Here is a 25,407-nt window from a genome sequence, read left to right on the forward strand (position 1 = left end):
TCTGTATGAGGGGTGTGCGAGTGGCACACATGGGAATAGTAGAGAGAAATGAGACCCCGGGAGACAAAATTTTGTGTTTGTGTGAGAGAAAGAGATTCCACATGGAGAATCATAGTTAGAGACACATAGCATGGAGAGAGATATACTTAGAGAGAGAGAGAGAGTGATGAAGGTTGAGGGAGAGAGTACCGTCAACGTGTTACGAAGATAAAAGATCATTGTCGACATACAGGTAGCACGAGAGATACCCGAGAGACGATGAACGCATATAGGTCTAGAGAGATAGTCCTATATAAGCATGAGTGATAGCTATATGAGACGAATATCTGGATTAATGGGGATTCAAATATTTAAACTGGAGATCACGACATCGATAATATCATAACGCAAATTGGTGTATCAAACATGCATATTCATTTGAATTTGGAGACATGTGTAATGTTATATAGTTTATCAATATTGGTGATCCATAGATTCTTTAATTAGAAACAATGCATGGTTTATATGCAATGAATGTCTAAACGGGATTACACTATATGTTGCTGTGTGAAACACATTATACATGTTTGAGAAGTAAAAAAAACCCGCATGAAACACAGATTAATTGGAGACAGTTAGCAAGGAATGCATACATTGGATTTCAACATAAAGTGGTTTCAAATATTTGAAAATCCAAATTGATGGATGCAACCTTATGAATCTGACATCATGCCATTGGTAAACCATATTTATGTATAAAGGGTGTTGTGCTTTTGAAAGTATATATAAAAATGTTGTATATAGAATTTTATTCCAATCGAAAATGGATCCCGCCCGAAAAAAATAGAATACAAACGGGATTCAAATTGAGTTGGCACGGTAAACATGCACTCTGCGAAATTTGAATGAAGCGGGGAAAGTCACAGTAACCGCCCGAAACCAAAATCTGCGAGATGGAAATTACTATCGCCTATCCCTGCCACGCAAAGCCTATCTGCTCGATTTCTATAGGTTTCGATAGGGGTAGGTTTTTAATTTCACTCAAACGTGACATAACCGCCTGTCACCCGGATTACACGGTGGGTGCCAAAACATAGTGTGTCCTCGGCCAAAATCGATTCCCTTCCCGATTCATACACGGTGGGCGCCAAAAACAAACTCTCGTCGGCAAATATTCGGTGTTTGCGGGATTGCCGTCCTATCCCCAACCGACTAATATTGCTGTGATGTAGGAAATTTGAAACGGGGGCTGAGTTTGTAAATTTCCTTGCATTTAAGACAAGCGCGCCCTGAAGACATGGTTCCCCTCTTCCTCTCTACCTCCATTTCTCCATTCATACTCCCTGGGCGCCAAAACACCCTCTCCACCCCAGCCTCCTCCATCCGCCACCCCCATCCACCGTCGTCCTCCTCGACCATGCTGGAGCTGATACCCCGACGCCGCCGTCCAATACAAGAGGCCGACCTCTCTCATCCTCGGCTTCGGACCGGGATCCTTGCATCCCGTCCTCTCGCTTCATCCCCACCACCGTCCACCACCTTGCCGACACCGCTCCTACGACCGTCTCGTCCACCGCGCCCCACCGCCACCATCTACCCTCCTAGATCTGCTTCCACGCCGCCGACAACCATCACTACTGCAGCACCGTCAAATTCTCAGCATATGCATACACGGCACCGCACCAGAGGCGGTACTCTTTCGTATCTGCTCAACTTATTTATTGCAGCAAGAAAATAGATCGCCACTACTTTACTCTGATTTCTTGTCCATCACTTACTTGCTAGTTGAAAGCAAACATTGGTTGCGAAGTTGCCTTTGTACGGTTTGCACCTTCAGATCCGCCATGGCACGCTCAACACTATACTACCAATGCTTATGGTTTTCCCCTTTTATACTCCACACTAGTTAAATCACAGTAGACTAAATTTCAAAATTGGGTCAGTCAATTTTTCAGAGCTTGCCGGAGTTCGCTGGTGCGAAGGAAGGGGCTCGGGTGGGGATGGTGGTTGTGGGGGGCGGTGGTGGGGCCTCGCCGAACGAAGAAAACTCGACGCGGATGGGGGTGGGGGTGGGGGTGGCGGAGAAACACATGCGGAGGGGGCCGGTGGTCCAGTCGGCGGCCAGTGCGGTGTTCTGCATGGGAAGAATCAGAGACTAGGAAGAAAAAGGGTTAGGAGACGTAGGACCATCATCCAACCGCCAGAAATGGTCGACTGACCCAAATGACAGAAGTCACGCGACTTGCATGCAAACATGCCTTTATATTCAGTACCATCATCGTACCTGCTTAGCACCGCTCCTAAATCCATCAAGCTAAACAACGTGCCACTCATAATTCCAAACTTGTTGCTCAAGTACGAATCAGATATGATGCTGATATTACTAAAACAGATAACATTTAATTGGTCATCTAATGTTCCTACTTTACTTTCGAAAAGCACGTGCACCACATATAGAGAGACAGCAGGGAGTTGCTTTCTTAATGCGATATGGTTCATCATGTGTGGGCACTGTGCAACGGACATTTTATTATCCAAAATTTGCTTGCTCTTCTTTAGCATGTTCCTCTTCCGTTCTTCTTTAATAAGTACTCTCTCCGTTCCCAAATACGAGTCTTTGTATAGATTCCACCACGGACTACATATGGAGCAAAATGAGTGAATCTACACTCTAAAATGTATATGGATACATCTATATGTGATCCATAGTGGAAATCTCTACAAAGACTTATATTTTGGAATGGAGGGAGTATGATAGTAGTACAACATGTTTCTTGTAGTGAAGATGAGTAGGGACATTTGCAGTGTAGAGCCTATACGGTCGGTTGTGATGGACACTTTGAACTCTTCGGGCCTCTTTGATTCATAGTATTTTGTAAACATAGGAATATGATTTGTAGTGGCCTTCCCACTTGAATCCTATAAGAATAGCAAGGAAATGCAGGGAGTTGTGTCGCCTTTGAGAGTTACACTGATATTAACAGTGCCGCACCTTCAATTGAAGAGAGCTGGTATCCGCAGCCTTTCTAGACGTACCAGCAATACTAGCACATATATTCCAGCAAGTTCCACTTTGCTGATTTTACTCTTATGCTTATGGTTTTCCCGTTATATCTACACTATGATCTGTGTAGCTGCTTTGTGTCGCACTAGCAGCAGTCCACTCTTGAAGCTAAACACTACAATGACTTACAAAATTGGCACCAAGGCATTGAGTGCCATTCCGGATGCAATGAAACTCATACGCTCCCACCTGTTGATTCTTATTCAGAATATGATCCTAATGACTATTCTAACCTCGACGAGTCAAAGGCAGATAGCCTGTCCTGTTCACCCATCAAGGTGCATGTTCTAATTTGGCAAGGTTTTATTGATTGCGCATATCCTGCATATGTCGTCTTGCATTTCTTCTACTTTGTTGCACCGCCATCTGCTTAGTTTACTCATCATATATGTCAACATGCCATGTCCATCCATTATCAATACATATTCCATCTGTCATGATACCATGTTTTTTCACTCAAATGATGTTCTTGTGCATCAGACATCAAAAAGGAAGAGGGTGATTGCCGAACCTGAAGGAGCACCAGCAAAGTCCTTGACAAATGTGGTGGTGCCGGAGAAATCAGACAGCACCCCACTTATACTGGCTGTACAACCAGCGACACAAAACATAGGACCGACTCCAGCTGTCGGCGTTCTGGGAACGGCGGTCCCCAGACTTGCCTGCCTGCGGCCTGCGGCGTGGCGCAAGCAGAGGCCTGGTACGGCCCACCTTCAACAACTCAAGCTCAAGACCCTCGCGAGGGGCCAAGCCTCGCGGGGCGGACGACAGGAAGCTTCCTCAGGGGCGACCTCGTCAGGCAGGCTCACGAGGAGGCGGAGAGATCAAGGATAGGTGCCCATGACGCAAGCCATGATGACCAAAGCCAAGCGGGCGCTAGACGGGCGCCGGCCTCCGCAGTGTCCTTGTTTCCTCATTGGTGCAAAGGGGGCAAGCACAGGACAAGGCCTCAGGCAAAGGCTACCGTTTCGGTGCAACAAGACCAAGACTAGCAGAGCGGCAGGATGGAGGTCACCATGGAGCCCAAGACGGCGTCATCATCAGAGTCTTTGGCAGTCGAAGACCAACTTTAGTCAGGATAAGTGTACTCGATGTTCCCCTTCAAAATGGCCAATTGTTGGCGCCCTTCCCACTCAATATTTGGGAAGAGGGACAGGGTCTCTCTATATATATAGGGCTATCCACCATAGTAGGAAGGGATCCGGAATCAACCCTTCCAAAGGGACAACACCACCACAAGAACATCCCTCGCGAGGCTGTTCTTCCTTTGTATTGTTCATCATCAGCCCCTGAGGCAATCCACCACACCACACACTAGAGAAGGGTATTACACCACCATGGTGGCCTGAACCAGTATAAACCCCGTGTCCCTTGTGTGTTCATCTTTCTTGCTTAGATTCTTTGCGAAGCTTTGGGACGTGAGTTGGTAGAGGAGAGATCTCCAGGCGCACCCCAGAGTTCGAACCTCAAGGGTCTGCCGGAACCCGAAATCCGACATTTGGTGAGCTGCCACGCTTCTTCACCGGCGAGCTGCCAGCTGGTGCCACGGGCGGGCTCTGGCTCCACGCAGACGACTGCTGTAGCAGGGCCTCTTGGGTGGTGGTGGAAGTTTCCGTTGCCGGGAACGTGGCACTGACTCGTGGCTGGCGGACGTTTGCCCGCGTGAGTGGTCTTGGCCAGCGATGCACTCTCCACTTCAAGTTCGACGGCTACGCCACCCTCTTCGTGAGGGTGTTCGGAGGAGACGGCCGCCGTGCTGGGTGCTGCCCCGAAGGTGATGACAACGGACGACTGCTCATCCTTGGCGAGGAAGTGGCGAAGACGAGGTCGGGCATGCGCCCGGCGGCGCCTGCAGCTCTACAAGCTTCGACGACTCCCCTTCCGATGGCAGCTCCTCTAGCGGCGGTCGTGACCAGCCACCACGCCATCGTGCTCGCTTCGAGGGGGGAGGTGGATCATCCCACCGCCGCGCCCAGGTGAAGCGTGGAGAGGAAACCGCTTGAGGTCCGGAGGGTGACGCAGATCCTCTTCTTCGGGCTGTAGCCGGTCGAGCCGTGCCTATTTTGTTTTATCTGCATAGAGAGAGAAGTATGGAGCCCCACAGGGGCGTGTTAGACTGTTGCTTTTAATTATCATGGTGTTCCTATTATTTCTGTGCCATGCTATGGTGTCGCGTGCTCACGCGTAGGACAACTTAGCTCAGTGGGAGGGGCTTGTTGCGGCGCCAGCCTCAGGAGGCTCCGGCCAGAGGCCTTGCCATGGGTCTCGGGTCCTGCAAAAGAAACTTGCCGGAGGGTTAGGCTTCAGTCCCCGGCCACAGGGGTGACCAACTCGGGCCCAGCATTCGCGTCGTGATGCCCGTGGGGCATTGACTGGGAGGAGTGCTCCCGCAGCAAACTTAGGCCGAGGAACCTCACGAAATTAAACTAGGCGACGCTTGTGAGTGTGCCCACGCAGCCTCCCTCGCGAGGATTGCGAAAGGAAAGCAGGTTCAGGCGAAGGGCAAAGACGGAAAACACAGGCTGGGCGCCGTGCAACACTGAAAGTAACTCCAACTAAAGCTTCAAACATAGAAGAACTAACCAACTGCCGAAAGCAAATGAAAAGCCGCGTCCGGCACCTAATCTAGTCTTTGACGTCTTCTCACCAGTGCGGAGCTAAGTGTTGCCACTATGCGTGGGTGGGAGCCCCCGAGGCCTAGGGGCGGCACTCCAGAGACTCCGGGGCGTGTACAACCCCACTCATTATTACGTGAGAGTGTCACGGGCGGCGAGCTTCACAGACATTGGCCTTCTTCACACGCACCGTGCCTTTTCTTGAGAGGGGGGGGGGGCGAGCTTCACAGGCATTGGCCTTCTTCACAGGCACCGGGCGTTTTCCCAAAGCGGCAAGCTTCACAGGCATTGGCCTTGTTCACAGGCTCTGGGCCTTTTCCATAGGCACTGGGCTTCGCTCAAGGGTAGAACCTCCGGAGGTGTTGAATGTTCCACGCGTTCGGGATGGGCACCCCCTCCTGGGTCTCCAAGCGCACGGAGCCGGGCCTGGAAACATGAACAACCTTGAACGGGCCCTCCCACATGGGAGAGAACTTGTGCAGCCCCTCCCTGGAGAGGACCCCCCTGAGCACGAGGTCCCCTACCTCAAGAGTTCTGGTGCGGGTGTTGCGGCAGTGGTATCGTCGCAGCGCCTGTTGATATCTTGCCGCCCGTAGCGCGGCCTCCCGACGGTGTTCCTCACCCAGCACGAGATCCGTCCCCCGCATGGTGTCCTGCTGCGCCTCGTCGAACGCCAGGACCCGCGTGGAACGACGCCTAACCTTGTGAGGGAGGACGGCCTCAGCTCCGTAGACGAGGAAGAACGGGGTTTCACCAGTCGACTTGTTCGCGGTCGTGCGCATAGGCCACAACACAGACTGGAGCTCGTCGTACCAGCCCCTGCCATAGGCCTCCAGCTTCTTCTTGAAGGTCCTGGTTTTGAGGCCCTTCAGGACCTCCGCGTTGGCTCGTTCAGCCTCGTCGTTGCTCCGAGGGTGTGCTACCAAAGTGTAGCATATCTGCGTTCCAAGGTTAGCACAGTATGTTTTGAAGAGATTGCTGGTTAATTGCGAACCGTTGTCAGTGATGATGCGGTTAGGCACCCCAAATCGGCTCACGAGGCCCCTGATGAACTTGACTGCAGAGCCTGCTGGGATGGTGCGGACAGCTTCCACCTCAGCCCACTTGGTGAACTTGTCCACGGCAACGTAGAGGTAGCGATATCCCCCTGGCACCCAAGGAAACGGGCCTAGAATGTCCAGCCCCCAAACTACGAATGGCCATGAGAGGGGTATGGTCTGAAGGCCCTGAACCAGCTAATGGATCTGCTTGGCGTGGAATTGGCAGGCTTCACAAGCCTTCAGCAGCTCAACGGCGTCGTTGAGTGCTGTGGGCCAGTAGAACCCACTGTGGAACGCCTTGCCAACGAGGGTTCGTGATGATGAGTGGTGCCCACACTCTCCCCCGTGTATGTGTGCCAACAGCTCCTTCCCCTGTTCCCTGGAAATGCAACGTAGGGACATGTTGTTCGGTCGCTTCCGGTAAAGCTCTCCATCTTGGACGCAGTATGTCGTGGCTTGCCGCGCCATACGTTCTGCGTCTTCCTCGTTTTCCGGCAAAGCCCCTTTCGCTAAGTAGCTCTTGAGTTCCACGGTCCAACATCCCTCCTGAGGCTCCAGCGCCAGGAGCAATCATGCTCCCTAGGTCGGTCCATAGGCCGGGACTCCCGAGGTAGGCGGCTGAAGGAGCTCCGCCCGAGGTTGCGCTTCGCTCGATGGTGGTGGCACCACTAAGGGTTTAAAGAGCCTCTCTTCAAAAACTCCGGGCTCCTGAGGCAGCCGCCTAGATGCCCTTTTCGCGATGTCGTCAGCTTCCTGATTGGTGTCGCGTGGCACATGCTGCAACTCCAAACCCCAAAACTGCTTCTCAATTTTGCGAACCTCTGCTAGATAATCCTGCATGTGCTCGTCCTTCGGCTCATACACCTTGTTGGAGAAGTTGACGAGGAGTTGTGAATCACCCTTGATGACAAGGCGCTTAACCCCCAAGGCCACCACAGCTTTCAGGCCTGCTATCAGCCCCTCGTATTCTACTATATTGTTGGAAACCTTTTCCCCATGCTGGAAACAGAGTTTCACGACGTAGTAGAGCTTGTACTGAGTGGGGGATATGAGCATCGCACTAGCCCCCGCGCCATGTCGCGACAAAGCTCCATCGAAGTACATAACCCAGCCGTCTGACGCCTCACTTCCTAGGGAAAGCGAACGGTCCTCGCCTGCCTCAAGTCCTGACGCCTCTCTCCATTCTGCTACAAAATCTGCAAGTGCAGCTCCCTTAACGACCCTAGTCGTGCTGAACTCCAACTGAAATGCTTGTAGTTCGATGTTCCATTCGGCGACCCTTCCAGCTGAGTTGGGACTCCTGAGCACCCTTTCCAACAGGTACGCTGAGACGACCTTGATTGGATGACCCTGGAAGTAGTGTTGCAGCTTCCATGAGGCCACCAATAGCGTGAGCAGGAGCTCCTGAGGCATGGGGTACCGCGCCCTTGCGTCCCTCAACACTGTGCTGACGAAGTTCACGGGATGCTCGACGAGGGCGCGCGCAGCGATGGAGTCTGCACCCTCTGGAGGTCAAGCATCTCCTGAGGTGCAGGAGTCCCCAGCTCCTGACAAACTGGTGGAGCCTCCTCTGCCGTGACGACGCCTCCTTGTTGAGGCTGACTTGGATCCGCTGATGGCGCGACCCTTGAGCGGCCTCCCTGCCCTGGGGTTGTCGCGACAGGTGCAGTCTTGGTTTGGCGCTCTTCCTGGACGGCCACTAGAGCAGCGCTGGCGGAGTACGGTGTGGCGGCGAGATAGAGCACCAGGGGTTCTTGTGAGCGTGGCGCTACCATCACAGGGGGGCTGGTCAGTTACTTCTTGAGGTCTTGAAACGCTTCTTCAGCCTCTTGAGTCCATTCAAATGGGCCCTTCCTCTTCATCAGCTTGAAGAAGGGCAAGGCGCGTTCCCCTAGCTTGGAGATGAAGCGCCCCAGCGCAGTTAACCGCCCGGTAAGCTTCTGCATTTCCCTGAGAGTTTGTCGTGGAGTCATGTCTTCAATTGCCTTGACCTTCTCCGGGTTAGCCTCGATCCCTCTATGGGACACGAGGAAACCCATAAGCTTGCCAGAGGGAACACCGAACACGCACTTCTCTGGGTTGAGCCGCAAGTCCACTTCACACAGGCTCGCAAAAGTTTCTTCCAGGTCCTGTATCAGGGTTTTCGCCTCCCGAGACTTTACCACTAGGACATCCACATAAGCCTCAGCGTTCCTCCCGAGCTGACGGCCTAATGCGATGTGCATCAGCCGCTGGAAGGTTGCACCCGCATTGCGCAATCCGAATGGCATGCAGGTGTAGCTGTACACCTCGCACGGGGTTAGGAAAACCGTCTTCTCCACATCTTCGACCGCCATCTTGATTTTGTGATAGCCTGAGAAGGCCTCCAAGAAGCATAACAGGTCACACTCAGCAGTAGAGTCGACGATCTGGTCGATGCGGGGGAGCAGGAATGGATCCTGAGGGCAGGCCTTGTTGAGGTTAGTAAAATCTATGCACATGCGCTCCTTTCCCCCTTTCTTCGGCACAACGACGAGGTTCGCCATCCACTCCGCATAGCGTACCTCGTGAATGACTCCCGCGGCCTCCAACTAGCGGGTTTCCTGGACGATGAAAGCTTGCTTCTCTGTGGACTGCCGCCTTGCCTTCTGCTTCACTGGGCGTACGTTGGGAGAGACGTTCAGGTGATGCTTGATCACCTGCCTGGGGACCCCTGCCAATTGTTTTGGTTCCCTCGTGAACACCTCCTTGTTTGCGCGCAGGAACTTTACCAGGGCCTCCTCTTGCTCGGGATCTACATTGGCGCCTATGGTGAAGGTGGCGCCAGAGGATCCATCCTCGTTGACTCATACTTGCTCGGTCTCTGCTTTGTCTTGGGTGAACAACTGCTTCTTCTTGGTGGGCGCAGCCCCCTTAGCCTTGAGGGGATTGGCACTGGCGGGCTGCGCCGCTGCTGCTGCCTTGAAAGCGAGCTTGAGTGCCTGTAGGGCATCTTTCGCATCTTCGGCTATGGTGAGGACACCGCTGCTCCCGAGCATTTTCATCAGGTTGTAAGCCGGGTGGGTTGCTGCCATGAACTGGGCCAAAGCCAGGTAGCCGAGGATGGCGTTGTACGGGAGGCCGATGGGGAGGGTGCCGAATATCACTGGGAGGCGGATCTGCCCCAAAGAGCCGGTGGGGCTGCCCCCGACGCCCGAGAAGGGCTGGCTGGGTCGTAGTCGCTCCAACGGCATGTGGAGGAGGCTAAAGGCCTCGATCGAGAGCACATTGAGGCCGGCCCCGCCATCGACGAGGGTCCTGGTGTCGGCCACCTGGCAGATGGTAGGAGTACACAGCATCGGGAGCGCGCCCGAGCAGGCGGTGTTGGCGGGGTGATCATCCAAGCTGAAGGCCAAGTCGGTCTTGGGTGACACCCAACCCGGAGGATCTGGGCGGCGAGTCAGGGCAGTGCCGGCCTGGCGGACGAACGGCTTGATGTGGCGACTCGTGGGTGGTGCTTGCGAGCCACCAAGGAGTGCCGCAACGACCAGCGCCAGGGCTGCGTGATGGGCGAGGAAGAGGCCGCACAGCTCCTCCCAGGATTCCACTAAAGACGCTGGCAAATGGAGCAACCACATGCGTGGGACGCCAGTGAGCGCCATGGATAGCCAGTTGGCCATGACCCGGCCATCGCCTCCGGCCTTGAGGACGACCTCCTCATAAGCTAGCAGGAAAGCTAGCGGATCTGCCGTACCGTCATAGCGTGGCGACATCTCTGGCTTGAACTTGTTCGGCCACCGCGCCTGCCGTAGGGTGGGGGTCAGAGCTCGGAGCCCCCAGGGGCCAGGGCTGGCATCTGCGACTAGAGCGGGCGGTGCGTCGCCTGCCATGAGGGAGAAGCGCAAGGTTGATGGAGAACGGGCTGCTGACAGGGAGAGCTCCGGCGCACCCCTACCTGGCACGCCAAATGTCAAATTTCAGGTTCCAGCAGACCCTTGAGGTTTGAACTCTGGGGTGCACGCGGAAATCTCTCCTCTACCAACTCACGTCCCAAACCTTCACAAGGAATCTAAGCAAGAAAGATGAACAGACGAGGGACAGGGGATTTATACTGGTTCAGGCCACCATGGTGGTGTAATACCCTACTCCAGTGTGTGGTGTGGTGGATTGCCTCAGGGGCTGATGATGAATAATACAAAGGAAGAACAGCCTCGCGAGGGATGTTCTTGTGGTGGTGTTGTCCCTTTGGAAGGGTCGATTCCGGATCCCTTCCTAGTGTGGTGGCTAGCCCTATATATAGAGAGAGGCCCTGGCCCTCTTTCCCAAATATTGAGCAGGAAGGGCGCCAACAATTGGCCATTTTGAAGGGGAACATCGAGTACACTTATCCTGACTAAAGTTGGTCTTCGACTGCCAAAGAATCTGATGATGACGCCGTCTTGGGCTCCACAGTGACCTCCATCCTGCCGCTCTGCTGGTCTTGGACTTGTTGCACCGGAATGGTAGCCTTTGCCTGATGCCTTGGCCTGTGCTTGCCCCTTTTGCACCAAAGAGGAAACAAGGACACTGCGCAGGCCGGCGCCCGCCCGGCTTTGGTCGTCATGGCTTGCATCACGGGCACCTGGCGAGGTACCCCTGCCTTGATCTCTCCGCCTTCTTGCGAGCCGGCCTAACGAGGCCGCGCCTGAGGAAGCTTCCTGTCGTTCGCCTCGCGAGGCTTGGCCCCTCGCGAGGGTCTTGAGCTTTATTTGATGAAGATGGGCCGCACTGGGCCACTGCTTGAGCCACGCCACATGCCGCAGGCAGGCAAGTCTGGGGACCCCCATTCTCAGAATGCTGATAGTTCCTTGCGAAGCTTTGGGACGTGAGTTGGTAGAGGAGAGATCTCCGTGCGCACCCCAGAGTTCGAACCTCAAGGGTCTGCCAGAACCCGAAATCCGACATTTGGCGCGCCAGGTAGGGGTGTGCCGGAATATTTTCTTCCATCGTCTCGCGTTCCATCTCTTGTCGCGTCCATGGCTGACGCTCGCCAAGCCCGTGCCAAGCATCGGGCTACTCTCGCCGCCCATGTCACCCAGACGGAACCCGTCGGTGGTCCCCCCCGCCATTCCCCGTCGCCTGCCGCCCACGCTGCCACCAGCACGGCGGGGAACGAGCAGAAGGCGTTGTCTCTCCATCCCTCTGTGCGGCGGGAAGGCCGCACCGCCACTCCGTCGCTGACTCCAGCAGGCTCGTCGTCGCACGCTCGTCGCGCTCCTGCGGACGCGCACGCCGTGTTGCTCCTGGCATGTGAGCTCCTGCACTACTGTCCCGTCGACGACCTCTACCAGGAGTGGCTCGCTCGCATCACCGAGCTCGCCAGTGCTGCAGGGGGCTCCCCTACACCTTCCCTCTCCCTCCATCGCCCTCCATCCTGCGCAGGCAACGTATCTCCGGAGGCGCCTCCGCTGCCTCCTCCCCAAGAAGGCACCCTGGCTCCAAGGTGCGCGGCCCCTGGATGGGACCCACCGCGTCCAGCACCCACGCAGCAAGAAAGGAGTTGCCAAGAAGTTCGTCGCCCTCAAGAAGGCGCTCGCGTGCTCCCTGCGCCAGCACGCCATGACCGCGTCCCTGCTCCAGTGGCTACCGCAGGCTGCCGCGCCTTCACTGCCGAGCTGCACAGCGTGGCCTGGCCGGGCAAGTTCAAGCCGGATCTGGCTCCTTGCTACGACGGCACCGCCGACCCCGCAGAGTTCCTCCAGCTCTACGAGCTGGGCATCGAGGCGGCCAATGGAGACGAAAAGGTCATGGTTAACTGGTTTCCCATGGCGCTCAAGGATGGCGCGCGCACTTGGTTCCTGAACCTGGCTCCCAGCATGATCTCCTCGTGGGACGAGATGCGCACTCGCTTCATCGCCAACTTCCAAGGTACTCACGACCGGCCCCCAGCCATGAGTGACCTACGCCGCATCAAGCAGCAACCAGGAGAGACCCTGCAGAAGTTCATCCAGCGCTTCAACAACGCGTGACTCAAGATCCCCATGGTGACTGAGGAGGCCATCATCTCAGCCTTTTCTGACGGTGTCAGAGACATCAAGATGAAAGAGGAGCTAGCAATCCATGAAGACCTGTGCACATCCCTGGAGCTATTCAACTTGGCGACCAAGTGTGCCAGGGCTAAGGAGGGACGCCTTTCCTTCCTCGAGCTTCTAGCTGCTGATCCTGAAGAGAAGAAGGCCAAAGCAAAGGACGTGAAGCGCAAGGGAGCAGTTGTGCTTGCAGCTGAGCCAGACACCAAGCGTGGCAGAGATCAGCCGAAGTCGTCCAAGGGCAGCCGGTACTGCATGTACCCCGACCTCCACACTCACAACACCAACGAATGTCAAGAGCTCAAGGCTGTGCGAGAAGGATGTGGCGGTCGGTGCCCCGAGCGCAGCAATCGGGGCTATGGCTACGGAGGAGGAAGAGGTGGAGGACAATGGGAAGACCGTGGCCCTCGCCAACGGTGGCATGATCGGCCTCGCGATGATCACTGGCAGGACCAGCTGAGGGATTCCTGGATAAGGGGGTATCCGGACAGCCAGACTATGTACTTTGGCCGGACTGTTGGACTATGAAGAGACAAGATAGAATACTTCATCCCGTGTCCGGATGGGACTCTCCTTGGCATGGAAGGCAAGCTTGGTGATTCGGATGTAGATCTCCTCCTCTGTAAACCGACTCTGTGTAACCCTAGCCCCCTCCGACGTCTATATAAACTGGAGGGTTTAGTCCGTAGGACACAACAATAGCAATCATACCATAGGCTAGCTTCTAGGGTTTAGCCTCTCTGATCTCATGGTAGATCATTTCTTGTATCATATCATCAAGATCAATCAAGCAGGAAGTAGGGTATTACCTCCATCGAGAGGGCCCAAACCCGGGTAAACATCGTGTCCCCACCTCCTGTTACCATTAGCCTTAGACGCACAGTTCGGGACCCCCTACCTGAGATCTGCCGTTTTTGACACCGACATTGGTGCTTTCATTGAGAGTTCCTCTGTGTCATTGCTGCAAGGCTAGATGGCTTCTCCAACCTTCAACCATGCCGTCCTGGGTGGACCTTTCTCCCCGGACAGATCTTCGTGTTCGGCGGCTTCGCACTGCGGGCCAACTCGCTTGGCCATCTGGAGCAGATCGATAGCTACGCCCCTGGCCACCAGGTCAGTTTTGGAAACCTAAACTACACCGCCAACATCCGCGGAGACTTGATCTTCGACGGATTCGGGCCCGTGTTAGGAGCACCGAACAGTCACGACGTGCATGACCTAGATCTACAGTCGGACAGTATTCAGAACACCGCACCTGCTATATCTCCGGACTTCGTTCTAGAGCGGGTCGTGCCTTCTGAGGCCGCACACTCATAGGCTTTGGAGCCGAACACAGACTCCTCTCCTAAAGGGGTCTATATCTCCAGACCCCCGGACTCGCCTCCGGTCGTGTGTTCCGGACCACACGCACCCGTGCCCATCGAATCTAACTGGGCTCTAGTCATGGAGTTCGTTGTTGCGGATATCTTTCAGCACTCACCCTTCGGAGACGGGCTGAATTCATTAAAGTCTCTCTCTTTGTCAGGAGACTCCTGGCCGAACTATGTCCGGCTCGAGTGGGAAGCTGGCGACGAAGAAATTCATTACCCACCCACCACCTACTTAATAGCCACGATTAATAACTTGACTGACGTGCTTAACTTCGACTCCGAAGACATTGACGGTATAGACGATGATGCGGGAGAAGAACGGGAACCACCGCCCATAGGGCGCTGGACTGCCACCTCTTCATATGATATATATATATATATGGTGCATTCTCCCAAAGAAACCAATGGCGATGAGGCAATGGGTGATAACCCCTCGGGGAAGAAAGCAAAACATGGGCGTCATCGACGCTGCTCCAAGCCTCGCCACAACAATACCGGCACTGGAGAAGAAAATCCAGATGGTGCCGAAGAGGAATACGATCCTGATCAACCCACCTTCGAGCAAGCCAAACAGGAACACGGGCAGGCTAGCCAAGACGAACAGGCGACATATGGATACTTGAAGGACGATAACTATATGCCTCCCTCCGAAGACATGGTGAGCCTCGGTAATGACAATTTCGGTGTACCAGAGAATCCCATAAAGCAGGAGCGTTTCAAGCGCCGGCTTATAGCCATTGCAAGAAGCCTGAAAAAGAAACATGAGCAGCCTCAAGCTGATAAAAATCTGCCCACAAACAGACAGACTAAGGCCCGGGCGAACGAAGAATACGGACTCGAGTGCCGAACAAAATACTACCCAAAGCGCGGGCTACTACCTCAATTCGAGGAGGCGGCACTAAAAATCAAACGCAAGCCTACACCCCGCCGACAGCACACTGCGGCAAGGGGCTACAGACAAGACCATCATTACACACCAAACAACAACATAGCAAGCACCCCGGACGTATCAGCAGACAAAAACAGAGTACACAAACCTTGGTGCCACAAATATAAGCGTCCGAAGGCAAAAAATGGCGCCCAGGGAACGGCGATCAACACAGGAGCCCGTAATCCTCAACCCGTTGAGCGGGAGAAGAGACTTCAACATCTTAATTCAGGCCCCTCCAGCTTGAACCGCGTACTTGACCGCCCATGTCAAATTCATGGCACCCCAGGAGCGGCAGCCAATCATACCCATAGAGAATGTTGTGTCTTTAAACAAATCGGCAGGCCGGCGCTGGAAGGAGCATGAACAAGCCCAGATTATCAAATCTAGGGACCGATCACTCAAGAATCAGACCAACCAGAAAACTCATTTTAGAGTGCCACAAATAGGCGTGAAGGCCACCTTGGCCCCGCCACCCCGGAGATGGTCTTCGGATAGCCAAAAATGACATACCAACATTCGGTCTTATACCTCTAGGCAGTAGCTATTCAGCACTACCAGGATACACTGCGACTCAACGCATTATCACCCAAGACCCACGTGATGATGTCACAATTGCGGTCAAGACCGAGCTTCGCCTCGGCGCCGAAGAATATTCGGCTACTTTATTCACTAAAGCAGCGAGTCACGATTTTTTCAATCAAACCTAAATTCGACAGCCGAACTCCCAGACACCGACAAGGGAGTCCGAACGACTTCATGATACCCCAACCAAATCATAGCTCATACAGATCCTTCAGCATAAGCCGGACGGATCACATCCACGGCTCAGCCATTGCTCACACATGCCTCTTAAGCATTATTTGCAGGTTCGCCCTCGTGCACAACTGGACCGGCGACTTGGAATCAGCTCGGATGCACACAGGGGGGATGTCCACCCCACCTGAATACAATCCGGATATTCCTCCGGACTCGCGCACAGCCAACCACCGCCCGGCCCCAACAGGTTCTGCCGTCATGCCTCTCTTTTATAACATGCACCGTACTCATACGCATAGATGTATTACTTAAATACAACATGTAGAGTCATTTGACGCTTATCTGCTATTTCTCAACGACATTTTGTCATAACGGCATCCGAACATCGTGTTATGCCTTTGAACGTCAGGGGCTTCCTTGCACCCGTACTACGGCGACTAAAGTTTGAACACCTTCTCGGTCGTTCGGCACCCCGAACTTATAGCATTATATGCATCAGCTCCGAATCATGTCTTGGGTCATTGGTTGGGTTTGCCCGGCTCCCATGTTTTGGTACCTTACATTCCGCAATATCGGCTAAACTAGCGCCGGGAGAACTACTGCGATTGTGTCCCGGTTCTGCCGGACGAACGCCTCAGTAGAGAAAGCTGAAAACCGGTTGTCATGATAAGGCGAGAGCTGGTTAGCTGTTCAAGAGGTTTTAAAATCTTTAAGGATTTATTTTGCATAATGCCCTAATAAAATGCAGCGTGCGAAGGACTCACCGATCAGGCACTATTGGAGCCCCCCGTGCGGTCTTCCGAACACCAGGGGCTGCGCCTCCCATACTCGAATTCCTATGGCTAAGTGAGAGTAATAAAGCCCTATAGTCTGATTGCCTGGTTCGCTATGCTGAACACCTCCTTCATGGACCCAAGAATGGGATAAAGAGTGTTCAGGTGTATCCCGAACACCCCCGTAGTTCCTACGTGGGGGCAGAAGCCGACGACTGGCCAACTCTCAAGACTAACATATTAAACGGCCGCGCAGGAATAAAATTTACACATAATAGGCACCTACATATAAGTGACTCTGTTTTGCCTTACAAAGGATAGCACAACTGCTTTCAGGGAAAGATAATGTCTTTCGTACATTCCTCGGCCACGAGGCGGGTGCCTTTCAGGACGCCATCATAATATAGTTCGGGCTTGCGGTGCTCCTTCCCCTCCTGCGGCCCCTCGGTCATCAGCTTATCAGCATCAAGCTTCCCCCAGTGCACTTTTGCATGGGCAAATGTCATTCGTGCCCCTTCTATGCAAACTGACCGCTTAATGACGTCCAGCCAAGGGCAGGCCCTCCCAATCCGCTTCACGAACCCAAAGAAACTGCTCGGTATGGGCTCGACGGGCCACAGCCGGATAACCAAATCCTTCATGGCTAGTTCGGCCGCCTGATGCAGTTCGATCAGCTGTTTGAGCTGGTCGACAAATGGCACCGGATAATTTGGCGCCACAAACTGCGGCCAGAAGAGCTTCTCCGCAGTTTCCTTCTTCTCAGCTCGGCAGAATTGGGCAGCATCAGATAAGCTGTGCGGCAAATCCGCAAATGCCCCTGAAAAAATTATGATTCAATGGGTCACCATGAATCTTCCCTGCGAAAGTGTAAGGCAGATGGAAAAAACAAACCCTTACCAGCCACAATCTTCCGCGCCTCCTGAATATCCTTCAGTGCGGCCTGGGCTTCCTCCCGAGCCTCATTTGCGGTCCGAAGAGCTTGGGAGAGTTCAGATTCTGTCAACGATAAACTCTGCTCCAAGCTCTCGTTTCTCCCTACGGCCTGCTGAAGCTCTTGTTCAGCTTCCACGACCCTCGCCTCGTGTTTCTCACGGAGAGCCCGCTCCGCGGCCGCATTCATTTCGGCCAAGGCAACAGCCTTCTTGAGCGCCTCAATTTCGGCATTCGCCCCTGGAGCGCGTGATATATATACTTTAAGATAGTCACAACTACTTACTTGTGTTAAAACTTACTCAAAGTTTTAAAAACATACCTTGTTTATCCTCCAGCTGCTTATTCACTCGGTCGAGTTCCTCTTCGGCCCGCACCAGACTCTGCTTGAGTCCGGACACTTCCGCAGTATGAGAGGAGGCAGTCGCCCCAGACATCTGATTCACAAAAAAAAATGTCATTAGCTAAGTCTCCTGCAGACGGGAAGTTGATCCCCTGTCCGGTTCCTGTCCTCTACGAACAATGTATCAGGGGATACTATCTATACTATGATAGTCTTCTACACATACCTCCAAGCTTTTTATAGGGCTGACTCGGGATTCATTCAGTTCGCTCTCGGTGGCCTGAATCTTTTCTATCACCACGCCCATAAGGGCGTGGTGTTCATCAATGATGGACGCACTCTCCAATGTTGTCGATAGGCCGCCTGACGCCTTTGGTTGGACGGAGGTCGCAGAAGGAGTAGGATTGCCCCCTCCAGTCAAGAGGGGCTGATTGCCTGATCTCGGAGCCTTAAGGGTCTCCGGGACTATGTCCGGCCGCGGGCCGGATCCACGATCGCTCCCGCCGTCGATATTCATGGGAGCCGCCGCTCCCGCGCGTCCGGCCCCCGAGGTGCACACCCCCTGGCTCAGGTCCTTTTTCAATGACACCTCTGTGTCATAGCCAGGCTTTGGGGAAGGGGCCCTGGGAGGGGTCTCGCTTTCCAAGGCATCGGAACTCAACGAGTCCTCTGATGAGGCCTGTTGGGTCGGAGACTGCGCCGGACTGTAAAAAGTATGCTGCAAATCAAAATAGTACATTCTAGTAAGTTTTGGATGCATGAATATGTTCGAATTTCATGCACTTATGATTTTACCAGGGGCTGGGCCCAGGGATCCCACTCCAGGCTGCTGTCGGTAGCCGTGGTGGACGCCTCGGGGACGGATGTTCTTCCCCTCTCAGGCGAATCTGCCTCTAAGGATGAGGAGGTTGTCCTTTTCTTCCTCCCCCTCATAGGGGACTTGGGCTCTTCTTCCTCCTCTTCATCATCCTTATCCTCTTCCCTCTCCTCATTCTCTCCGGAGGAGGGAGGGTCGCTGGAGTCTTCGGACTTCGTGTCCGAAGCACCCCGACAACGGAGACCGCTCCTGGTCTCCTAGGCCTTTTTGTTAGCCTCTTTCTTCGCCGCCTTGTAAGGCACTGGGACCAGCATCTTCGTCTGAAGAGGTCCCGCCGGTTCTTCCGGCAGCGGGGCCGGACAATGAATCTGCTCCGCCACCTTTGTCCATTCCTAAGGTAACCGTGGAAAGACACGTTAAAAAACATCTCCTTCAGGACATATCAATGATGCATGCGAATAGCCAAGATATGATGATGACTTACCGGACTGGCGGGGTGGGAAAACTGGTACCCACGGTCTGCGCAGAGTCCGGCCATGGTTTGTCGGACTTAAAGAGCACCTTCCAGATGTCCTTGTGCAAGGAGCCGAAAAGCTCCCGCGGGGTCTGGTGCTCGGCCGGGTCATACTCGCACAAATCACAGCCTCTGTGCTGGCAAGGAAGGATCAGGCGGACCGACATCACCTGGACCACGTCAACAAGCCTGCTGGCCTTGTCCTCCATACCTTTGACACGCGCCTGGATCACTGACAGTTCGTCGGACGGTGACCAGTTCACGCCCTTCTTGGGCCAGGACGTGAGCCGCAAAGGGGCTCCAGATCGAAACTTAGGAGCAGCGGCCCACTTTTTGTCGCGTGGCTCAGTAATATAGAACCACTGTTGCAGCCATTCCTTGACGGAATCATTGAAAGTACCTGTCGGCCATGTGACCTTGGGCATCCTACTCACCATGGCGCCTCCGCACTCGGCATGTTTGCCACTCACCACTTTGGGCTTCTCGTTGAAGATCTTGAGCCATAGCCCGAAGTGTGGCGAGATAAGGAGGAAGGCCTCGCACACGACAATAAATGTCGAGATGTTGAGGAAAGAATTGGGGGATAGATCATGAAAATCAATCACGTAGTAATACATGATGCTGCGAACAAAAGGGTGGAGGGGGGACCCGAGCCCGTGGACGAAATGGGGGAGGAAAACGACTCTCTCATGGGGCTCCGGAGTAGGGACAATCTGTCCCGCCGTTGGAAGACGGTGGCCGATTTTCTTGGCCAGATATTCGGCCGCCCGCAGCTTTTTAATATCCTTCTCCTGGACGGAGGAGGCCATCCACTTGCCTCCTGCTCCAAATCCGGACATTTTCGGAGGACCTTTTTTGGTGGGGAGGATGAATGCTTGGGCCCTAGGGCTCGGGTAAAAGGAAAGGGGTGAGAAGAAGTAGAAGAAGGCGTGGGTAGAAAGGAGGAGGCTTTTCCCCTTTATAAGGCGATAAAACTTTATGCCTCCCTGCTTGCCTAACGGAGCCTACTCGTTCCCCACTTACCGTAATTGATGGTGCGGTTTGGTTACCCACGCCCGTATTGAAGAGGATCCCGCATTAAGGGGACACGATCTGTTCTTTGACAAGGCGTGCTGAAGAAACCGCCTCGTGATGTGTGCGGAAGCAGGTTGTAGAAAACTGTTCGAATAAAAACCGGACTGTGGCGTGATGTCACTTTTCGAAGAATTGTCAGCAGATTATATTCGTGGATTATTATTATTCTCTCCGCGGTGGTATACGGAATTTATCTTGCAGAGCCGGACACGGTCCTTGTGTTTGGAATTTATCTTGGAGTATTCGGAGATGGAACCCGCCTCGCAATGCCGAAGAAAATCTACGTGGCGGACTCATCGTCATTGAATCCTGGTTCAGGGGCTTCTGAGGGAGTCCTGGATAAGGGGGTATCCGGACAGCCGGACTATGTACTTTGGCCGGACTGTTGGACTATGAAGATACAAGATAGAAGACTCCGTCCCATGTCTGGATGGGACTCTCCTTGGCATGGAAGGCAAGCTTGGCGATTCAGATGTAGATCTCCTCCTCTGTAAACCGACTCTGTGTAACCCTATCCCCCTCCGGTGTCTATATAAACTGGAGGGTTTAGTCTGTAGGACACAACAACAGCAATCATACCATAGGCTAGCTTCTAGGGTTTAGCCTCTGGGATATCGTGGTAGATCAACTCTTGTAATACTTATATCATCAAGATCAATCAAGCAGGAATTAGGGTATTACCTCCATTAAGATGGCCCGAACCTGGGTAAACATCATGTCCCCAGCCTCCTGTTACCAATTGCCTTAGACGCATAGTTCGGGACCCCCTACCCGAGATCCGCCGGTTTTCACACCGACACCAGCCTCGCGAGGGGGCCTGGAGGGATCAGCCTCGTGAGGATCGCCCACAAGGCAACGCAGGCCTCCCTCCTCTACCACCACCGCCAAGGAGGAATGAAGACCAGCTTCAGGATGAGGGGGCTGGGGGCTTCCAGGAGCCACGAGCTATCGCTTGTATCTAGGGCGGAGCTCAGGCCCCAGCCTTTTAGTGTATTTTCAAGCACTTTGCTCGCGAGGTGAATGTTGTCCTCCCGAAGCTCGAGGCCTCGCGCCCTCTCAGGTGGTCCACATGTGCCATCACGTTCAGCTCAGCCGATCAGCTCAAGTGCGCAGCAATAGCTGGGGTCCTCCCAATGCTCTGTTCCCCAGTCATCAGCAATGTGCAAGTCACCAAGACCCTCATCAATGGTGGCGCAGGATGTCGGATTTCGGATTCCAGCAGACCCTTGAGGTTCGAACTCTGGGGTGCGCGCGGAGATCTCTCTTCTACCAACTCACGACCCAAAGCTTCGCAAGGAATCTAAGCAAGAAAGATGAACACACGAGGGACACGGGATTTATACTGGTTCAGGCCACCATGGCGGTGTAATACCCTACTCCAGTGTGTGGTGTGGTGGATTGCCTCAGGGGCTGATGATGAACAATACAAAGGAAGAACAACCTCGCGAGGGATGGTCTTGTGGTGGTGTTGTCCCTTTGGAAGGGTTGATTCCGGATCCCTTCCTACTGTGGTGGCTAGCCCTATATATAGAGAGAGGCCCTCGCCCTCTTCCCAAATATTGAGCGGGAAGGGCGCCAACAATTGGCCATTTTGAAGGGGAACATCTAGTACACTTATCCTGACTAAAGTTGGTCTCCGACTGCCAAAGAATCAGACGATGACGCCGCCTTGGGCTCCACGGTGACCTCCATCCTGCCGCTCTGCTGGTCTTGGTCTTGTTGCACCGAAACAATAGCCTTTGCCTGATGCCTTGGCTTGTGCTTGCCCCCTTTGCACCAAAGAGGAAACAAGGACACTGCACAGGCCGGTGCCCGCTTGGCTTTGGTCATCATGGCTTGCGTCATGGGCACCTCGTGAGGTAACCATGCCTTGATCTCTCCGCCTCCTCGTGAGCCGGCCTGACGAAGCCGCTCCTGAGGAAGCTTCCTGTCGTCCGCCCCGCGAGGCTTGGCCCCTGACGAGGGTCTTGAGCTTGAGTTGTTGAAGGTGGGCCGTACTAGGCCTCTGCTTGCGCCACGCCGCAAGCCGCAGGCAGGCAAGTCTGGGGACCCCCATTCCCAGAACACAGACAGTAGCCCCCGGGCCCAAGGCGCACCCGGACTTGGCTTAGCAGAGAAGCGAAGCGGAAAGTATGAAGCGCCGCGGGCCCCAACAGCCTGCGGCCTTGGGCGCCACGTGGCGGTTGATTGGACGTGGGAGTCTCCGCTTCCCCACGACGCCTCGGCAACCATTCGACATGACAAGTCCCTGCATGCAAAATGAGTCATGATTACCTGTGATCGTGGAGGTCGACGGTTGGCCCCCTCCGGCTATAAGTACGTAACAGCGCGAGCCCTTCCAATCCATCTCTCCTTTCTCCGCTTCTTCTTCTTCGCTTCCTTTCGTTGACAATGGTGCCGATCTTCCGGTTTTCAATCGAAGAGAAAGGGAAGGCCCCCTGGGAGGGGCCCGTCCCACTCCCGCTGAAGAAGCGGCCGATGTCCTGCCGCCGCGCTAAGGTTGCTCGACAGGAGGCGTCGAGGCCTTGGTATGAGCGGCCTCCTCCCGGATATCCATTGCCCTTGTACGCCCAGGCCGAGGTCCCTAGGGAAAAGGGTGCCGAGCAGTGCCGACGGATCACGGCGACGCGCGTCGCCCCCCCCCCCCCCGAGGTCCACGCTGCGGACTCTTCCCATGAGCTCGTGCTTCACGCCGCCATGCCTCTAAGCTCTTGGATCCGCCATCCTGCATCCATCACCTTCGAGACACCATCGAGGGGGCCTCAGGAGCTCTAGCTGCGGCACCCCCGCGACCGAAGCGGAGGTCGAGGTCGTCGCCCCTGGCAAGGTCTTCATGACCCGAGGTTAGGGCGAGATCGCCATGGTCTACCGAACGGGGGGAGACTTCGTGATTCATATGGAATACGACGGTGCCTCCCTGATGTTCTTCAAGGTCTTCGACGAGGAAGGATGCCGGCTGGAGTGTTGCCCCAGAGACAGCGGCTGGAGCTCTGGAGCGGCGAGGGCCAGTCATACCGCCACTTTTCCAGCAGCTCCTCTGGTAGCAGTGGGTGTGCCGGAGGGTCCAGCAACTCCCCTGAGCTCCTTTCGACTCCGGAGACGAGCGACAATAGCTACGAGCCCCTAAGCTTGCGCCGCGCCTGGAGCAGAGCCGGTGCGCTCGGCGGTCGGCGCGGCTGATCTGGATGGGGTTGGCGCCGGCCTTGCGAGGCCCACTGTTGATGATGGCGTATGCCGCTGTGGTACATGTAGTTAGGGCTCCTTAGGATTTTATCTTTTGTTCCCTGCGAGGAATCAAGAAAACACCCCATGGGGGCATGTAAAGCGTCTGTAGTCTCTTTCGTTAATATGATCCTCATCGTAAAGTAGTACAAGATGCTTGTCCTGTCTCAGCTTGGTTCCTCCTTTCTAACCTCACGAGGGCTTGGTGCTCTGCGCCCACAGGTCCCGGTCCCCAGGCAGGCTTCTGCTGTCGCTGGTATGCTAAGTCGCGATGCCGTGGTCAAGGCCAGGAGGTGAGCGGCCCGAGGTCCAGTAAGCGCCCCCGAGGCACGATGCTCAGGAGGTCCCCCTTAGTGCTCAAGCAGCCGCTGCTCGGTGAGAAAGGAGTGCAACGTCGCCATTACAGGGCTGCATTAGGTGCAGAGCTGGTGTTGCGTTAGCTAGCAGTTCCACAGAGTGACTTATCTCAGGAGCTTGGGGTCATTTCTCGGCGTGGCACCAGGCCCGCGCGTTTGTAACTAGGGAGTTGCCCGGTGAGGTCCTCGCGAGATTCCTCCCTCTCTCCCGCACTCCCCTTCATGCTCTACGTCTTGGGTCCCGGCCCTCGAGCGAGCTCAACCGTCACTGGTATGCCAGGTCGCGATGTCGTGGACAAGGCCAGGAGGTGAGGGCTGGAGAGCCAGTAAGAGCCCGTGAGTCGCAATGCTCAAGTGCCCCCCCTTTAACGCGCAAGCGGCTCGTGCGGGTGAGAGGGGAAGGGCACTGAGGGCCTGGTGAGGTGGCGCCTTGCGGGGTTGCCACGACCAGAGCTCACCGGCTCAGGTTTGTCGATGCTGCAGGGACGGACCCATGGACAAGCGTCATGCTAGGGAGAGCAAATCCAAAGGTTGGTGTCAATCGAGAGGGCGATAAAGTTAGGCAGGTTAAGCATGGAAGGGTAAATTAGCTTAGACAAGTGCGAGAAGGATACACGCCACTGGGTCAGGCCCGAGCGGCTTGGGGATAATGCAGCCCTAGGGGCTCCCCCAACAAGGTAACCTGAAGATATGAACAAAAGAGATACATGCCACAGGGACGGACCCACGCGGCCTGGGAATGATGCAGCCCTGGGGGAGCTCCCAGATGAAAATGGAACTTGAAAGATGTCACCTGATACCGCTAGAGATGAAGGAATGCTGAAGTAGCGGATGACGCGCGGTGAGGAAGCCGATCCTCACGAGCTCCCGGGACTAGGAGCCTTGGGAGGCTCTGGGAGCGCAGGCGGCTCCTCCAGGAACGCACAGTGCCTGACCTCCTAAGCCTCCAGAATGCTCCTCAGCAGGCGCTGATGAGCAACGGCCGCGTTCGGCAGGCCAAGAGGCATGCGCACATAGCTGTGAGGTGGACCCTCGCAACATCCCACGCATGAGGGCCAGAGGCGCTCCTGAGATGCGGCTTGGTTGAGCCCTGGCACGTCGATGGATACGCGCAACCCACCATCCTCGCCTGGATGGGGGGCTACGGCGGGTAAGCGGCGGCTTCCGCGCATGAATCTTGACTCCTGCAGCTCCTGAGTGTTTCTTGTGATGAACTCCTGAGGGTTTGGCCCTCCTTGCCTCATACCTTCCCGAGGGAAACTTGCTTTGAAGCACACCTCCAAGTGGTTCCCGAGCGCCTCCCTCGTGACCTTGGCAAAGACAGTGGCCCTCCAGGAGAGAGCCCCCGAGCCTTGCCCGAGGAAGGTGCCGGGCGCGCCTTCCTATGCGATAGAGGGAGGCGCCCCTTGAACGGGTGCGGATCCTGATGCAACGCCACTGGAGGTGCCTGCCTCCCGATGGTTCGGGCCAGGTGATGTCTTCTTCTTCTTAGGGACTGCCTCGGGAAGGCTCCCGCTCCTGTGATCTGAGTGTTCGATTGACGCAACCTGGAAGGCACCCTCGAGAGAACACACTGCATCCTTATCCTTGTAGGGGA

Source organism: Triticum aestivum, chromosome 1B (assembly GCF_018294505.1).
Source record: "Triticum aestivum cultivar Chinese Spring chromosome 1B, IWGSC CS RefSeq v2.1, whole genome shotgun sequence".
NCBI lineage: Eukaryota > Viridiplantae > Streptophyta > Magnoliopsida > Poales > Poaceae > Triticum > Triticum aestivum.